The sequence below is a fragment of the Anser anser genome, assembly GCF_964211835.1.
Source record: "Anser anser genome assembly, chromosome: 13".
Lineage (NCBI taxonomy): Eukaryota > Metazoa > Chordata > Aves > Anseriformes > Anatidae > Anser > Anser anser.
The window spans coordinates 18,220,325-18,239,904 of record NC_139734.1 but is presented as its reverse complement, the minus strand read 5'-3'; the positions used below and the strand labels follow the sequence as shown (position 1 = coordinate 18,239,904).

General features: G+C 36.3%; 1 protein-coding gene across 1 annotated transcript in view; it reads right to left on the bottom strand.

Moving 5' to 3' along the window:
- The window catches only part of LOC310881070 (uncharacterized protein), a 155,146-nt gene that overhangs the window by 91,829 nt on the left and 43,737 nt on the right, over window positions 1-19,580 (bottom strand). Inside the window, exon 4 of the mRNA XM_083797803.1 lies at window positions 2,273-2,432. The gene's annotated coding sequence lies outside the window, so the exon portion shown is untranslated. The remainder of the gene's footprint in view (window positions 1-2,272; window positions 2,433-19,580) is intronic.

The following is a 19,580-nucleotide window of genomic DNA, read 5'->3' as shown; positions in this document are numbered from 1 at the left end:
TGGCATATGAATATTTTTGGACATTGACTCAAAATCTTATAAAAAATATTTTCCAACAGTACATCAGCATTCTCTGAATATATTCTCTCTTGTAAATACTATGTCTAGCTATGGGACATGGCAACATCCCTGTCTCCTGTCAGTCTGCAGTACTGGTCACAGGAGAAACATTTACTTGGACTACTGAAGTACATTCTTAGTTAGCAAGTAACTAGATTGCTTTGGGTAACTTTATGCGTTATTTTAAAATCAGCGTAGCTAGATTAAATTAGTTTAGGAATAGAAGAGATAATGCATATCATACAAGTGTGAACTTCTACATTACCAGAAGAATTTCAGTTGATCCACAGCTATTCCTCAGTCCCATGTTGTAAGAAGTATGTGGGACCTGCACTTTGTCCCTTTGCTTTGATATTATTTCTATCCTCAACTTTTGCTTGCAGTCCCATAATGGAACTCTGAAAACAGCTGAGTTAGGAATGTGCCAAAGAAAAAGGATCATGTGCAGAAAGTGCTAAAAGTAGAATAATAAAACTTAAATTTGACAGATAACTTGTACATATAGAAACATTAAAATGAAAAATAAAAAGGTAAAAGTGATTGAAAATACCCTCTCCTCCCCCCAGCCCCAGATAGATTGATTATCTGATTATCTGATAGAAGAAGAGAAAAAGTAGCTTCTCTTATTGTGTGAGATGAGCAGGAAATTTTAGATATTTTTGTTAAATACAGCTTTTTTTCCGTTGTGAAAAAACATCTTGGAAGTTGGGCCTATAATATTATGGCAGTTATATGATGCTGAGCAAAAAAAAAACCATATGTGTGTTATCACATAGCTTTCCTCTCTTTCAGCTTAGGCTGCCTTTAGCTTCCTAGGGCTTCATACAGCTGACTTCTATTTCTCAGTCTGATGAAAAAGGGATTCTTCTGCTATGCACAAGCCCATTTTCGCTATCAGAATGTGCAGCAAGTCCTCTCCTGACATCTTACACTCTCTTCTTATTCTGAAAGGGAATGTCAGACTACAAGATGGTACACACCAAGTCATTACATTTCCTTTTTCTGCACCTCCAGGTTGGAAGAAGGTTTATGTAGCAACAACAGTCTGTTTTTCTTTGCATTGTTTTTCTTATTTATTTGTGTTGTGTTTCTGCCACTGTGACTTAATTTGTGCAAGTGACAGTATTGTCTCACCCACCTTCCTGCTGCCAGCAGGAAAGGAATTAAAGCTTGGCACTGATGTCTGCTGGTGGGTTTGTAAGACTAAACACGTTGGTTTTATTTAACTCAATTTTATTCTTTCTGTTCTGTCCTCTAGGATTGGCATTAATACCCCCCAGACGAATGAAATGCAGTGTTCCAAAACTACTTATATGCTATGTGATTTATTTGGTACATAAATGTTTTACATTCTTCTTTACCTCTAAGCCAGCTATTCACCATTTTTAAGGGAAACAAACAAAAAAGTTATGTACTACACAGTGTCAAAAATCCCTTTGAAACAGAAGAGGAAAGAATGTGTGGAGAGAGGGGGGAAAGGAAGATTTCACTCTGCAAATTTCTTGGACACTGAGCTCACCTGGGAAACGAAGGGACTGAAATCTCCCTCTCAGTAGGCAATTCATTTATACTGCTCATTGTCATTTCCTAGGTGATCATCATCAATTCCTTGGTTACTCTACATAGATATTTCTTGATTTCTAACCACTGCTTTTTGTATAAATAATTACAAATTCATGGGGACACAGAGAGAAAATATGCTGTCTTGTTGATAAAGACTCTCAAGATGGGTTTTGGGAGACCCATATTAAAAGTTCCACATCGACTAGTATTTATTACTTCATATGTAGTGCAACAGCAATTACAAGAAAATTTGCAATGGACTAACTTCAGGGTACATAGCTATTAGTCTACGAGAAACTTTTAATCTAATTCATATCAGAGACCTTGGATTTGAAATAAGCAAAATTGAGAAAAACTGCAAAATAATCCAATGAGCTTTATCCTTTTCCCTCTCATATAGTGAGATAATATGCTTGCTTGGACTAGACAGTAGATATGAAGTGACCTAATATTGAATGAAAACAAACTGGTAATTTTGATCTCTTGCCTTCTCTGCTTAAGCTTTTTACCCAATTCCCGTTCTCCATTGACTGGAATACAAGTTTAAATCAAATCTGTTTTATAAGCCTTTTTCAAACATTGCGTCCCCAACACACTGTTTTTGTGTTGTCTATGATGTTCAGATTTTGATAAAGCAGTGCCAACTCACCCATGCTGAGTCCACAGAAAGGAAAAAGCCCTTCACGATGCTGCAGGTGGCACTGCGGTGTGGGAGGGTAATAGTTGTTGCCATTTTCAGCCAACACAGAGAAGCAGAAGAGGAGTCCCTCCGTGGTACTTCTACGGTTCTCCCACCAAGGGATTCTGTCCTAGCAAGGGCATTGAAATGACTGTCCTAAAGTTGATTTGACAACAGAAGAGGACAGGGATGCAGGATTTATTTCAAGTTTAAGGTCTTGCATATTTGCAGCTGACAGGCTGAAGAGAACTGCACCACAGGCAGCAGAAATGGGTCAAGCATTGGTGATGGGGCATCACACTGTGAAGAAAAGCACTCAAGGGGAGAATCTTTAACATCATTTGAAAAAGTTTAAACACAGAAATGTAATTAGAGATTGAACAGTTGCTTTGAAGGTGACACAGTAAAAAGGTTTGTTAAGGACTAGGCAACAGACACTTAAAAAAAGAAAAGAGAAAGGTTAAAAAAGAAAACTTCAGAACATCTAGGTAGTCTTGCATAAACACAGTACACATAAATAATGATAGTTTATAACATTCATCAATGAAAAGCAGCAATTTTTCACTAATCATGTGATGAGATACAAATGAAAACGTAGAAAACAAGGTAAGATGAAAAAAGTGCACTTATTAGGAATTAAATATCCCTTACTAACTTTACATTCACACAAAATACCTCTTTGTACGGTGAATAGATAGGTTCTGATCTAATACAAAGAGCTGCCTTTATTATCAGAGAAAGGAAACATTTGGAATACTTTCAAGAGCTCAGAGCACCTAATTATTATTGTTTTTAAGCCACAAATCCAGGCAGTCCAGCAGAGGGTAACAAAAGATTCAAGGCTTTTAATAATTCAAAAAATTTAAAGATGGTAAGCCTGTCATCTTTGGCAAAGAGAAGGAGGTGGAAGATCAGCAAGACTGTTCCAAAGGCAATAAAAAGGAAAATTGTTAAAACTGCACTGCGGCTAGCAAGATAAAATTAATATGTATATGCACATATATATATATATATAAAATAAAAAAGGAACTAATGAAAATACTGAAAAAAAAAATAAGACATGAAACTAAAGAAGAAATGTTCAGGATAGCATAGGGCTAGAAACAGAATATCTTTTGTAGGGCTAATGCGGTGCCAGTGAATAGAGGCAGTGCATTAAATGCTGCCATCCACTTGGTAATAGCCCTGATCTGTGCTGCCACGCTCTAAAGCATGCACTACTGCGTTGTCTTTCACTCTGCCAAAAGTTTCTTGCCACTGTTGTGTGGTAGTCATCCTTTTTCCTTAACATTTATCCTAACAACAGTATCTATCACCAGTTGCTGTTTTGTTATTACTAGTAAAATTATTGTTTGATTAGACTATTTTCACTCAGGATTTTCACAGTTACTTTTGTCAACTTGAGAAATGTTTATGAAGGGAAGATGGTCCTTCCATCCAAAGGCAGAAAGACTGTAAACCTAGCTTTAGGAACCAATCCAAGGGAAGGGCTTCTCCCGTTTTGCTTTCTTAAGGAAGTATAAAAGGAACTTCTTGCCAAGAAATTGTGAATGTAATGGGTTTGAAATAATAACAAAGAAGTGGAAAAGATTATGGAGAAAAGTTAGTATCTTAACTAAAAATGAGCCACCTCACCCTAGAATTCCATCACTGTGAATTGATAATAGATGTCTTAGGACAAATACAATTTTTAAATGAGTTTCTTCTGGAAAAAAAAAGTTTCTCAAGTTTGAATCATATTGAAATCACTTTTGAATTACAAATATTTATGGGTTTAGTTATTGAGACTTCAGCCATGATGCGTTTTTTCACTCTGCTTCCAAACTGAGGATAACTTGGTTTAAAATCACTGTGTAATTTACAATCAGTGATGACAAGACCGTGCTCCAAACTCCTTTACGCACTTCAGAATAGACTTGCCTCTGGTGTGCTTGTATTCCTCCAATGGGCATTCCTCCCCATTTCAGTTTAAGAAGATGAAAAAAATGTTTAATTTTCTGAAATGCATATATAATACAAATTTCCATAATAACATCACCAGAGAGAAAGATGAAAATGAAAGAAAAAAAAATTGTTTAAAAACACTAAACTCGTTTGTGAATGTCATCTACATTCATAGGGTTTTTTCTTCCATGGAAATAAGCAGACCAGCTTTCAACCCCTACTTCACAGGATAGCACAGAAGGCATAAGAAAGCCAAGGGTCTTACATAGACCCTTTTTCCCTGTCTTTTCAGTTTCCCGTGAATATGTACCTATATGGGGAGCTGACTGTTGGACTGTTTTCCAGAATAATGTTTCTTCTCTCTGACCAAAGCTACACAAAAAATCTCCTTGGATGGTGGTTTTCCCCTTGAAAGTTCATGCAGAGGCAGACAAGCAAACTTTCCACTGCTTATGCCACCCATCAGTTTTCAAAAGGGAACCTGGGTTTTAATCATTTAAAAAACTTGCTGAGCAATTTCTGTTCTTTCACTAGCCTACAATATAAGTAAGAATGTCTTCCCAATAATTATTTTTAAAAATAATTTCTTAAGGCCTGATTTCCAATTCAATCCAACAATAAATCTAGTAAGAAATTAATATTACTTAATTTAAAACATTTAATTGAATGATTTAGCTTTGTGTAAATGTAATGAGCCATTTCATAAAATCAATAACATTGTAAAGAATAAACTAAATTATTATAAACGAAGGCAATAAAGAAAGAACTCTTCTGTATTAGAGGGGTGACACTTGATTAATGGATTATTATTGCAGGTTGCAATAGCACAGGCAGAATTACATGGATGAAATTTTTAAAGGTGCAAAGTTTTGCTGCCCAGCATACATACAGCATGTATGCTAGAATTCTAAATTTCAGAAACATAGTGGAGATATTCTTACAAAAACTAGTCTGTTAGGGTGCAACTCTCAGTTTCCATGCATGTCAGCCCATAGAAGGAAGACCTCACCCCCTGCTCTTGAAAACACCTCCCCTCCTGCTCTGGAGCCCAGTGGCTGATTTTGCTGAAACGCAGTTTGAAAACACGCTTGCTTAAAACCCTCCTCAGAAACATATGGACATGGAATGACAGAGGCAGATGTGAGGGCTCTATGCTTATACTTCAGACTGATAATGTTTAAGGCATCCCTTGTGCAGCATACATTGCTCACCAACATTGTGCTCAAGTGAGTACCATGGCCCTTGTTACTGATTTAAGCATGGTGCTGAGCACAGGTGGCTTCTTCGACCAGTGCTGCCTCAGATGCCACCAGCTCAGCGCACAGGCAGAAAGAGGGTCTCTGGCTACATATGCCTATGTCATTAGTGCTTGCTGTCTTTAAAAGAAAAAGGAACAGTGTCCAATCTACAAGTTTGACTGGTAAGCAGTGTTCAAAGGGAACACTGTTAAAACTTACAGGTCTAAGTTTTCCATGCATAAAATCTTAATAGATTCTGATACCTTCTAACCAAATACATGCTAATTTCCTTCCGTGAATGAGTAATACATTTGGAATACTGTTATTTGGGCAAATGACATTTCTTAAATGTTATTTGCTAACCAACAAAATGAAGGGATAAAGCAATTACAAAAGTGAACAAGCATAGTTTACTTTACACACTTAAAATAAATTCTTCGTATCTGCCCACATAGCCATGTATCTTTGAACTTTAAACGTTATTTATAAAAACTGAGTTCCAGATCTAAGCTGCTAGGCCAAAACTAATTCAACATTTACAAATTCTACAACTGTATTTCTTTTTTCTCCCACTAATGTACAATATACTAGAAATTTTCAAAAATGCTTAATGGTTAGTACATGTGTGGAATTTCATTTGCAAACATGAGGTATAATTTATACTAGAAAGACCTAGTATAAATATAATAAGCAAGCACATTGCATACCAGCATCACTACCCATAGTGAGAAAAAAGTGGACTGGTTTATCTATTACTTAATATTGGTGTTATAAATGTTATTTTGTACTAAAGACTGATGTTCTTAAACAGAACTATCCTTGCTTTATAACACCTTCAGAGTTTGAAAAATGTGATGTTAATTACATTAAATATTTGAAATGCCCAGCCCCTTGATTTTTTTTTAAATGCTATTTCTAGAATTGCATGTGCAACACCAAACATTATCAGTTTATTCAGTTTTCCTGTGCTTTGAAAAATCATTCTCTTTTAATAGTACTTAGCAATTTTCCTTGGCCCACACCTGAATGCTCTTTAAAGAAAACATTTTTTTCTTCTATGAAAAAAATTAAAAACTGCAAATAGAGATTTCATTTATTTTATTTATATATATATATATATATGTGCTGTCTCCTTTTTAGATTAGGGGAATATCCAAATTATTAACTACAAATGTTCATTAATTGTCTCAGAACAGCCAGAGGTTTTTTGGCCTTTGAGTTAACAGCCTAGAGAAAGACATAAGATAAACTATATCTTATTTACTACATAAAAGAACAAAATGGGAACCTTTCCTTCAGTTTCTGTATGTTTAGTCCACACCAGTAGGAACAATATGAGGACACCCTGAAGGAAGAAAAGTTAACATGAGAAATGCAAGCGGAAGCATAAGAAAGAAGAAAGTTATAATAAAATAATAATATTAGTGAATAATAATAATAATAATAATAATAATAAAGATTTCCACTGTGCCACAAAACAAATGCCAGGCCCTGCCTTCTCTCAAAAGACAGACTGTATACCATGGTTCATGTGCAAGGAAGTGGTCTCCAGAACCGTACACTCACAATTCAAAGCTTACACCAAAGACTTTGGTTCTTGTAGCAGGACAGCATTTCTAACTTTAAAAATATCATGAAATGCAAACTATTACATGAGGTAGAAAACAGCTGTGATTAAGAGAAAAGAAGAATGCCGAAGGCAGAAAGTGTCTCAATCTACAATCCTACTTGGAAAGCAGAGAGGAACATGAAAAGCAGAAACATAGGTCAGCCTCAGGACAGAACAGATTAATAGAGGGAAACAATCAATGATCTGAAAAAGCTATGTGCAAAACCAAGCCACACGCTCACTGAGTTGCAGATTTATAGGCAAATTCAGATCTTACATTTGGCTCTAAAATGGACAAATGATGGAGGGCAACAAGTCTTTTCCAAAGGCAAAAGCTGCTCACCTACTGTTATCTTAATAATGGAGGAAAGAGAGACATCTAGCTGCTGAAACGAAATTAGCAGGATACGCTAAGTACCACAGCTAAACAGCAGGACCCTAATGGGTCCTTGAACGACGTTGGTGTGACAGTTTGTCCGTATTGCAAAGTGGGCAGGATCAATGCCATCTGCAAAAGCCTTAACTTATTCAAGGGTGCTTGTGTGAAAAGCCAATGGATTTTCACTGGGGAAGCTGAACAATGGTAAGGGATTGCTTGTCCCTGAACTAGAGCAGCATGGCTTTCAGTCCAAAAACTAAGGAGAGATTGCCTTTATTCACATGAATTGTGATAGCCAGAAATCTGGTTGGAGAGAGGATGAAGAAAATATTTTTTATATTGTAGAGAATTTGAGTGCTCTGTGGAGACAAGAACACAGTCAACTGAGCACCTGAACACCAAGCAGTATGGGACAGCTTTGCTCAGTATGGGATACAGAAGTTAGGCAGTAAACAATAGGGAACGATTAATCAAGTCCCTGGCAATTAAACTAAATATTCAAAGCATTCAAAAACAGGTTGCAATGGGATTTCCTCCTGAGCTGAAGTTTCCCCGTTTTGTATAAAACAATATTTCTTCCTGTATCCACCAAGGTATTGATCAAAGGCTGCATTTTCACTTGGGTCTCTCTCAACAAAACACAGCAGTAAAATGATAAAGGTAGGCAGGTAGGACACCTTCACCAACACCCAGACAAGTGTGCACTGAGGGAAGGATGAAAGTGCAGTAGTTTCATTCATACAAAAATACCCATCCCTTTCAAACCTGAAAAATTAAATGTGCTCAAGAAACCTGGCTATATTTCTTCATTTTTCACATATACTATATAAGGGTTTTGTACAATATTGGTTAATGCTATCATTTAAGCAATCTGATTTTCACCCAGTTGTCCACTAATAAGGTCTGCCCAGTGACCTTTGTCTCAAGATGCTTCCTATGCGTACACAGTGTTTGGAGATTCTCATAAGATGTATTCTGGATTTGCACACTAGGATTCAAGTCAACATTTACTGTTACACAAAGTAAGTCAGCATTTTTCAAAGAAACAAACATATATAATCTGTGGAATATCTCCTACAAAAAAGTGATAAAACAGATCAGTGAATAAATTATTACATATGAGCACTGAACATTTTTAGTAGATCAGCTTTTCTCTAGCGCTGAAGTGATGCATTTTTGTTGTTGACTTTAAAATTAATACAATCACAACTTAACAGATACAAAACAGAAAAAAGTTAAACTAATCACCAATGTCCTAGTATAGTATCTCTCATTTTCACTTGCAACTGATATCCATGTAGAACTTAAACATCTTACTAACTAATCAGTATGCAACCAGTCACAAGTATTATCTTAAATTTTCACGTATGGGGAAATGTTACCAGTTGAACATTGTGTACCAGTTACACTCACCTTGGATTAAATTGGATAATTCATAAATGGCACCATCCTTTTGCCACACATGGAACACTTGCTAAAAGCCTAGTACCCAGCACTTACATGGTCAACAAGTACTGTAAAAAGAGACTGAAGTTAACTTCTGCTGTTGTTTTTTCCCTTAATATCTACTTATCTAATGACATGCATATCAGTGCAATGACCTGGCTCAGCGAGGCCTCTTTAGCACTGAAACTGTGATGTGCCAGCCACAACTGCCTCAAAACCCCCAGAAGTGCCATTACTATCATCCACTGCTAGCAGTATCAAATGCCATGAGTGTCAATCCAATAACCAGGGCATGCAAATTGATCTTCTTCACAAACAATTCATGGAAAGTGTCACATGGATATATCGTGGAAAAATCCCAGTTTGCATAATATTGAGAAAAAGTGTTCTCTACTCTACAATATTTGTAAAGCTTTTCAAGTTTGATTAAACAATGGAAGTGTATTTAGATCAGTTACCCAAGAAGAAAGATTGTATAAACAGACTGTGAAGATATAAAGAAAATATTGATATTTTTTCTTAAATAAAAATTGTCCCCTTGCAGTAATGGTCATTCCAAAGCTCAGGCTCTAAACTGATTTTCACAGATCTGGAGCTCAATCCAATGTAAAGAAATCAGCTATAGTTAAGTACCTCACAGATTTACTATTCTACCCAACCTGTTCTACAAACAGCTGGTAGACGCTTGTGACCTTTTCCAAAGTTTAGAATACCTTTTGTTTACAATTTCTCTTTTCAATAATGACTTGAAAGGATTTTCCACATGATATATACTGGTACAAATATCGGCATTGCAGTCTTAATCTACATCCTTTTTTTTTTTTTTTTTTCCATCAGCTATTTTCCCAGAGAAGACTTTAATACTTAAATCTTGCTTAAACTCTTGGTGTTTTGAACAATTCGCATTTTTAGGGTACACTGTTCTAGGCATATCTGTGACTTAAACCAATGGCAAGGACCTCATGATTCTCAGGTTTGGACCACTTAATAAAATTTTATCTTCTAAGTGAAAATAAAAAAAGTAGTATTCCTAAAAACAATTTGTTTGTCTTTAGTATTCAGGTAGCATGTGAGGAAGGGTTTTTAAGGGTCAAAACTTTAGCCCCTCTGCTTATCTCTCAGTCTGAAAAGTAAGAAGGGAGTGAGAATGTGTGCCTGAATACACAGGAAGAGGAGAGAAGGAAGCTTCTCTTCAGCAAGCAGCAACAAACAGCTTCCTAGACTTTGAACCAGCACTGTAAACAAAACAAAACAAACAAACAAACAAAAAAAGCTGCATTCATGGATAAAAAAAAAAACAACATATGAAATGAAATATGAAAAGTTCAGTAAAAGATGGGGGGAACTGCAGATCTCTGATGTATAAAAAATCTTGTTTCAACTGAAATTTGCATCAGCAAAATAATGTACAACCATTCATTGATTTAGCCTTGTAACTCACTTCTGCAAAAAAAGGTGTAACAATGGTTGCAAATACATTGTAATTTAAGGATATGTATAATTGAAGTAATTTAAGTAAAGCCTAGGTAAAATATGAAGGGTGATAGAATGCATTTTGTCCACAACTGATATGTGGTGAGGAAGCATTCTCTCTTTAATAGATAGATCTAGTATAGAGTTAAAGCTATGGTCAAGTGTGCAGCATAGTATATATTAAGAGATAAAAAAAAATATAATTTGAAAATTGAAAATGTCAAAGTCTATGAAAATATCAAAGAAAAAGCAAAATTATAACTGAAGAATTCTTCACTTCCCAGTTCTATAATTGTAAAACACAGCTCATTCTGTCTCCAGACATAAGTTGCATTTCCTTACCTTGAGAAGAAAATAAGCATAGCTAGGAGTTGGGATAAAAAAAAAAAAAGTAAAAAAAAAAAAAAAGAGAGGTAACATGCTTAAGCAAGTTAGATGGGATGACATTGGTCTATTCTCCTTTGTTATTCTATGCCTAATGAAGTGTCTGGGTTGTTGGAAAGGCTTCTGCAGCATGATCTGATTGTTGTAGTTGCCTGTTTGTTTGCTGTGAGTTATTGTTTTATTTGGCTTTCATTTCTGAGCTGTTTCCCTGGTCTGTTGGGCAGACGGATGCTGCTGGATTGTGTTTATGAGCCTGTAAATGATTGGGGAGCTGTTGCTCTAACATAAGAGATTATGGGGGGGGGAAGGGGGGGGGTGTGCTGTGCTAGGAAGAGCACAGACTGCTGCAGCATATGATGGTCTTTCTGTGTCCAAAACCCAAGGCAATATATGAATGCACAACAAAGGTTTCTGTTTTGTTTTGTTTTGTTTTTTTCCCCAAAAGCAAACTAGTTGGTCAGCAAAGAGAACATATTGCCCAGTGTCCTCCATATCTAATAGCACGCTGAAGGTTTCAGCATGGTGAATCAGTATCTCCAACAGTAGCATCTTGCAACAGCTTATATCTACCTATGAAAAGTATGATGAAGGGATCTCATCTTCACAGCTGTAGCTTTGCCTTCTTATTTAAGTCATAGTCAGTATTTTTGTTTATGCCACAATCTGACATCAATCACCTAATATTGTGCTGAATAAATCAAATCTTTAGAAATGAAATTCTCATGCTTCACTGCAAGTAAGAAAAGAATATTTCATGCGAGTCCTGTACAAATACTTTCTGAACTGCAGAATAGAAGATATGCATTATTTTGGAAAAATTACTTGGCACTTATGGAATCATTTTGACTTTTTAGTTTCAGTTGCTTATTTCCCTGACCATTTTTAAGGCCAAATATCACATAGCATAATAGATATTCACGGAAGTGTTCTCAAAGTAAGGGGTGGAGGAGAGCTGAGGGGAAAGAGGAAGGCTGCATACATTTTCTTTATTTATAGAAAGGAATTGCAAATGCTAGATCAAAAATTTGGTGCATAGACCTTGAAGCCCCAGTGCTCACCCATGGTCTCCATTGGAAGATAGCTGCCCTTTGCTAAGACAATTCAAACTCTGTAACAATACTGAGGGCTAAAAGTTTGTCCTTTTAATTCTCCTAAAATCATGAGTTATTAACAAGAGCCTTTTGTGATTCTTTCCCACATGGACACTACAACGCATTCCAGTTCATTACTCCAAGGGTTTTAAAACCAGTTCAGGAACTCAAAAATTATCCCAATAAATATCTCTCCCAACAGTCCTGTTGAATAGGAAGGTAATCGGAAATATGATTCGTTTGCTTGTTTTCAATGGTATGGCTAATACTACTGTGCATTTTAGGTAAGACACAACACACAAAAGTAGACAGATCACCAACAGAAACCATGCAATAAAATAAAGAAATAAAATGTATTTCTACAGAGGTCTTTAGGTACCACAATCCAGACCATCTAGTCACCACCTGCTATACTAGCTGCCACTGTGCTATTTCTTTGGTGGTTTTCAATTTAACATTCAAGTTCCTCAGGAGTCTAGCCTTTTGCTTCTGTGTAGACCAGGTTAAAGTAGTTCAAAATATGAAGTAACAAAGAGTGACAAGGTTTATATCACAAATTCATACCTCAATTTCTATGAAAAAAGCATTACGCACACCTCAGTAACCCCTTGGTCAATTCCTCACTTTCCTACACTGGCAGTCTCACGCAGCACCACTCACATTTATTTAGACAGCCAGTTATTCCTCACTCCTGTCAGCTAAGCACAGAGAAAAGAAAAAATAACATTCACAAGCAACAAAGAGCAACAATATACTGATAGCCAACTGACAGTCTCTCCATGAAAGCTTCCCAGTCCCTCCTGTAGGCATGGCAATAGAAGGAATTCCAGCTCTGATTCTACTGGAGAATCTTTCAGATTTTAAACATAATTGCTCAGCTCTGCTCCCTCCCAGACTAAAGCACTTAGTTTTCCCATTTAAGCCTGCAACCATACTAACTGCATCACATGGTCCCAAATACAGAAACCAGCTGCAAAGTATAAATGAATGAGCCTATGTTATACTTGGTCTTTGTCCATTACCTCCTGCAGAACTCTTGGTTGAGGGAACACTTCAATATCCTCTGTGGGGCAAGCATGATTAAGAGTTAAGATTATAATCCACCTGCAAATTAAGTTGGATGGGTTAGCTGAATTATTAGCCCCTTCCATCAATAAATTCTGTTTCAGCAAGTGGTATTTCAGACAGTCACTAGGAGATGGGTGACACAGTTGGTTTCACTGGCACAGCACACAAGGTTTTATTTGTCAACAAATGGGTTTCATGATCCATCATTAACACTTGATTGATCGGCCCAGCACTTTGGCAGAATAATTTTTTATCACACTTTTCTACTGCAGAATGTATTTCAGGAACCATCTTACCCACTGATTCGCTGGCAGAGGCTTCATTGGCAGAAGGCAGAATGTTTCCTTGCATTCTCTGCCGGTCAGCAGGCAAGCGTGTAGTAGATAACATGAGGGACTACGTTATGGTTTCGTACTTTACATCTGTTTTTGTTATGATCCGATCTGTCCCTCCTCTTTTCACAACAAAAACAAGCCTCACATAGTTTTATCATTCATCTAACATAATACAGATCTCCCCCGATGTCAAAAACAAACAACCAATAAAACCCCAACCCAACCAAAACAACAATTCTATATCCCAAATTTAAAATACTCACCTCTACAGATTTTCTGTATTTCTTTGTGCAATAAATAAATCCAATCAGAAGAGAAATACACTAACTCACTGTGACAGATTGGACTCCATCTGTCAAGATCTCATGTTTGATATAGACTGGAAATTGTAGATAAAGGGGAAGTATTCAGGTACTGTTCTTTCGATGAATGTCCCAGAGGGAGATGAAGAGAATGATAAATTGGTTATGGTTACACTCTGAGCCAAGCCATTGGATGCCTAATTAGGATCCAAAGGACTGCAGCCAGTAAAGACAGATGCCGGAGAGAAGTGTAGTGGGGAGAAAAGGATATTAGTTTCAACTGGGAGAGAACTAATATACAAATGACCTTAACTGTTAGCCAGGAAAGAGTATACTTTGTCAGCTTGGTTCCAGAAGGAGTTCCTGTATATGCAATAAAGGTTATTTTAGAAATAGATTAAAAAAAAAAAAAAAGAAAAAAAAATGAAGTTATGAGGTTTATTTAGGAAATACCTGAGAGAAGGAGGACCATCAACCAGCTCAGAGCATTAGCCTGAAAACTGGAAACCTTGATGACTTGCTTCATGGCAGCCTTCTGCATGACTTTAACCAAGGTATTTAATGTGTTCTAAGAAGCATGCATAGCATGTGTGTGCTTAGAGATTGCAATATGCTCTTCTGGGGCAAGACAAATATACTTGCATGGGAAATGTCCAAATACTAACAGGGACTACAAACATTTGAAGACATACTTTGGCATTTGGAGTGGCTTTTACACTAAGTAGAAGAAAATAACTCCAGGTGATAGCACAGGAACAAATATTAATTTCACCTAATCAAGACAAAACTAAGGACCTGACAAAGAATATTTATGAAAATTCACTCCGACCCACTGCAAAGAGCCTTGTTACTAAAACTGACAGGCCAGCAAAGCTAACAGAGGGTACTTCAGTCCTCAGGGACTGGGAGGTGACCCTCTGACAGACGGCGATGCTGACAAGAGGTAGAGGGCAAAACCAACTGATGGGCTGAGCTGACCGCTTGCACTTTGAGATGTACAGTGAGTGAATACAAGATTGGATTTTATTCATGTGAAGCTGTTTCTCAGTTAGAAGCTTAGTAAATTCCAGGACTGGAGGAGGAAATAGCGTGGGGGAAACAGAGTGAAATTCAGAGTTCTGAAATATTTTGATGGCAATTTCCTCAGACTTAGGATGGTGTCACTTTGGTTCAAATAAGAAAAATGACATCATAGGTAACATCCAGCTTTCCTCATAAATTTTATCAAAAATTAAGGCAGGAATCATTTCAGACAAAGCTGTAAGGGAAAACCACTTCTTACTGTGTGAAACAAAGGAAGGGTATTAATATGGAGTCAGTGGAAAGACCCTGAGCCTGTGGTACTGGTTTCAGGAGAAGAAAAGCTGCCTGCAGGGAAGGTCACTAGCATCTATGACTATGTCTCTGCAGTTTGATGTTTGGTCACACTTCCCTTTTGACTCTATATGCCTATTTAAAACTCAATCTTCAGACACTAAAGCTGAACGGGAGCACAGGACTAAGTAAATGATCTTCCCGTGATGAAGCAGTGCTCTGTCTCTTTCCCAACTGCTTACAAAGCTCCAGTGCTTTTCTGTTATAAACATTCTTGGTAAGTTTTCTGCTTTATTAATGTTTGAAAAGAAAGATGTACACCACTACTTCCAAGAGAAAAAATATTTATTCTGGATTTATGAAAGAGCTATTAGTAACTGAAATCCTCTAAGCAACATATTGTTGCAAATGAAACAAATTAGATAAAAACAGTACAGGCTTCAGGAAGAAAGAAACCCAGATATTTACCTTGACAGACATGAAAGAAGACATAAACATATCCGTAGTTATAATATAAATTGCTATTCATTTCTAGATATATTAACTCATATCAAAGAAAGAAAAATGGTAGTGATATTATTAATAAGTATGTTATGTGTGGTAAGTTTGGTGGCTAAGACTTTCAGTTAAACTATGCCCAATCTTGTCCTGGTCATAGCAAGAAAATTCATTTCAGAATTGCACATAACGTATGAGACCAGTAGAGCAACTGTCAAAAACAACAGGACAATTACCATAATCTCATCAGTAAACCACAGACACGTGATAATACCTTGCTTACAGATGCCTGATAAATGTACTTGAAAATAAGAGAACAAAGAAATCTTCCAACCTGTAACATATGCTTGCTTGGTCAGCAAATTAAAATATTTGAAACATCTACACATTTACAGCACACAAGAATTGGTTATATAGCAGAATTCACTTCTGTTATTATTCACATTTTTTATTCTAGAAGCAGGTTTAATTAAATGACTGAAAAAGATACCAAAAACCTGTTACTAGCTGTGATACTGCACTGTAGCACCACAATTGCTTAGGAAGCACAAAACATAGTACTCCACGCCCACAATTATGTTAATAGTGCCTTCTCCCTAATTTAGTATTTCTTCATACTTAATTCATTTTCTTGTTTCTGACTGATCAAGCTATGAAATGGACTATGCCACTTATAAAACTAATGACTTTTTACTTTCTCATATACTGATAAGAAACTTAACATCACAACAGAAACTCCAACAGTAATTGGTCTTCAGTGTCACTATGCACCAATTAACTTAACACTAAAACACAAACTTTTATTCAACAAACATCGTAGACAGAATTGAAAACACTCATGCTAACAGAGACCTTTGTTAAGATGATATTAAGGTATGCATTTTCAGGAAGATGCACAGTGAATTATGAAAATGACTTCTGTTAAAAACAACAGATATTGCACATAATTATTTTAAGTACAATGAAATTTTCTCTATAGAAACATTTCCCAAAGACAACATTCTTGATATGATACAGATTAAAAGAGAATGAATATAGAGGTAGTGAATGAAAACAGTTCAGCTGTTTGAAAGTGAAATTATATAATCTCCAAATTCCAACCCCTTCAATTCTGTGATTCTGTGATTCCAGAAAAAAAAAATAAATAAAATCAGCGTAACTGTGGCAAGAGCTATGGAACTGAACTTGCAAATGAGTACGAAAGTACAAAATTCAAGCCTGTTGTAGAGTTATAACTGTGGTGTAAGTGGGTGTCAGGGCCATCTCACTGAGCACACTCAGAGCACATAGCCTGCTAACTGCCCTGATGGACCAGGCCAGTTGTCTGCATAGGTGAGCCAACAGACCATCTCCAAGCTAAGTGCTTGACTGAGCTCCTAGCTACCTTCAGCATCAAATATTTGACTAATAGCTGCAGCTGGTCTCCAGCCAGGAGTTTCAGTTACAAAGTTATAGACTATCCATGTGCTGTATTGGTCATGTAGGCCAGCTGGATAAAATGATTTAGCAGAGCAACAGCTTGGGAAGCCCATCCCAATCCACCTGAAGATTGTAAGGACTCTTTTAATTGAGCATTCTTGTTTATGAGTATCTATTCAACAGAACTTGTAACTAAAGGTCTGTGTAAAGGCCTTCTCATTTTTGAACTCAGGGAATCCAGGCATTCCCTAGCATAACAGGAAGCAATATGTATTCAGTAACTAGTAAAATAATGGCTAAAATCCAAGATACAGATATACAAGTCACTATAACCCTGTAAGTAATTGCCCATATGCAAATTTTTCTCATGCAATAAATGCAAGATTAATTATCTACTTTGAGTCTCATTTCTCACTACTATTTCCTGTGGAGTAAAAGCATACACAAGGGCAACTACTACAGACTAGTTTTTGATTTGTAAAACTACACCAGAACATACTTCACATTAACTGGATCATGTAGCTAACTGGCAAAACTCACTTGCCACTTAATATTGTCAGATACTGAAGTTTCGGCTCCTGTCTGTAACCAAGGAGTTGAACTAATTGAAGCCAAGGATAATTCAGCACAAATCAAATCTTTGGTTCATACTTGTTCTCACATACATTGTATTCAAATAAATGTATATAAACTTCCCCTAATTTCTCTACTGCATTTGTTTTTTAAAAGTATTTAAGATCTTCATTGGCATTACTACTGATTATTTGATTACGTAAACATTGAATTTTCTGGATTTCTTAATTTCCTGTCTCACATTCCTGCTAATTGCAATAGAAACTTGAGTCAAATATTCCCTGTGTCACTGGTACATTATGCGACAATATGAGGTGTTGACTAGCAGATATTTGGGTTATCTTAAAATCAATGACACTTAAATGGTGTCAAAAGAAAAAAATAACCTAAGCATTGTAAATGAAAAGTAAAGTAAGTAGCCCTGCATTACACTCTAACAATTACTCAATGACAAAATGATAACCAGGTTAAAATAAATGATGCATTTGGTCACCTGCACTCTTTCAGCAATGTAATGCTGAACGAAAACCTGAAGTTGCACTGCTTTTTCTTCTATAAAATTATTTCATGCTGCAGACCTGAGACTGCTGGAAAAGAATTGCTCATGTAGAAATCAAAGAAATAGTTCTAAAAACAACACAGATATGTGTGACTCCTCTTCCTGTGGCCCACTATGCAACACACATACTTTACTATGTTAAGGCACAAATTTTTCTCTAACTTGGCATATTTCCTTAATTATGACAAAATCTTTTTGATGTTGTTCTTTTTCACATACATCTCACAAATACATGTGTTATGTTGATACTTTTTTCTCTCAGTGACAAAGGAACTGGAGGTTTAAATCTGAGATAGTCACCTAGCCTTTGACATTGGTAAGATTTAAGAATGACAATTTGGAGATCAAGAGGACTTTACTGGTAGCAGTAGGGACATACAATTTTTGGATTTAGGTAGCTAAAGCAGCAGTCAGACCACAAGATTAGTCTCCTTGATTTTTACCACTGTATTTGAGAAAACAAAACAAAACAAACAAAAAACAAAACCGAAAATATTAATATAGATCTTCCTGGGGTTTAGATCATAGAGGTGTCACAGGGCATTATCACACATTTCAATTCTCTGTATTTTTTTTAATGTTCCAGGCAGGATACCTTCCAAACATAGACAAAAATCTGTTTGCTTGTTCATTTGTTTTATATACCTTACTACATACAGAATAAAACCAAGTACAGGACAGTGAGGCCTTGACTCTGAGTACATTTCTTTTTCCCCTGCATTGTTCAATGTTCATGAAGAGACTCTTAAAATCCTTAGTCAGGGATTACTTCAACTTCTTTTCAACATGTGCAGGATACTGGTGGCCGCTCTCCAGATCCAATGATATTATTTCATTACTTTATAGGATGCCTGAATCTGCATCCAGTGCTTTAAAATAACCATAGGATTGGCCCTTTTTGTTTACTTAAGCTTAACTCTCTAGCTCAGGTTAGCTTTCTGCCTTGCATGTTTAGGTTCCATTGTGTGCTTCTGGCAGACATTGATTTCCTTTTATTTCTCTATAACCTCATCCACACTGCACAGTTTTCATTCAAGTTACAGCACTTAATGTATTAATTACTTCCAATTCCTGTTTTAACAAAGGGAATGTTAAAGGTCATGATAAATAAAAGTGTAGGTGAGATGACTGAGAAGTGATTCTGGCATACGAAAGCAAGATTGTCTGGTCTCATGATAGATTATTGCATTTGTTTCAACTGAACTGCAGCTTCATCTTGAGTAATATTATGACTGCCTTAAGCTCTATCAGCTTATTTGCATTAACAAGTAAGATAGGTCAGCACCTATATAAATGCACGGTGAGAAACAAAGAGTTTGATTTGGGAAGAAAATGGGGAAGCTGGTGTGTTAAGGTCTTAGTTAAAGATGCCATTTAGGACTCAGTCATGCTGGTATCAAGGAACAGACCTAGGAAACATAAACCTATCGGTGAAACCTACTAATTAGAGTGCAGTTTAAAGGCTACAATTAATGATTAGATGTATAATTGTTCACAATAACCATTCAAAGGAAAAGCATATTGCCACACTAAGATAAACTGTGTGTGATCCATGGAAGAAAGCATAAAGAGGGCTTTTGCTTGCTTCCAAAACCATCCTTTATAAGTTAAAATACAAAACAATCTTGCTAACCATTTATAATACA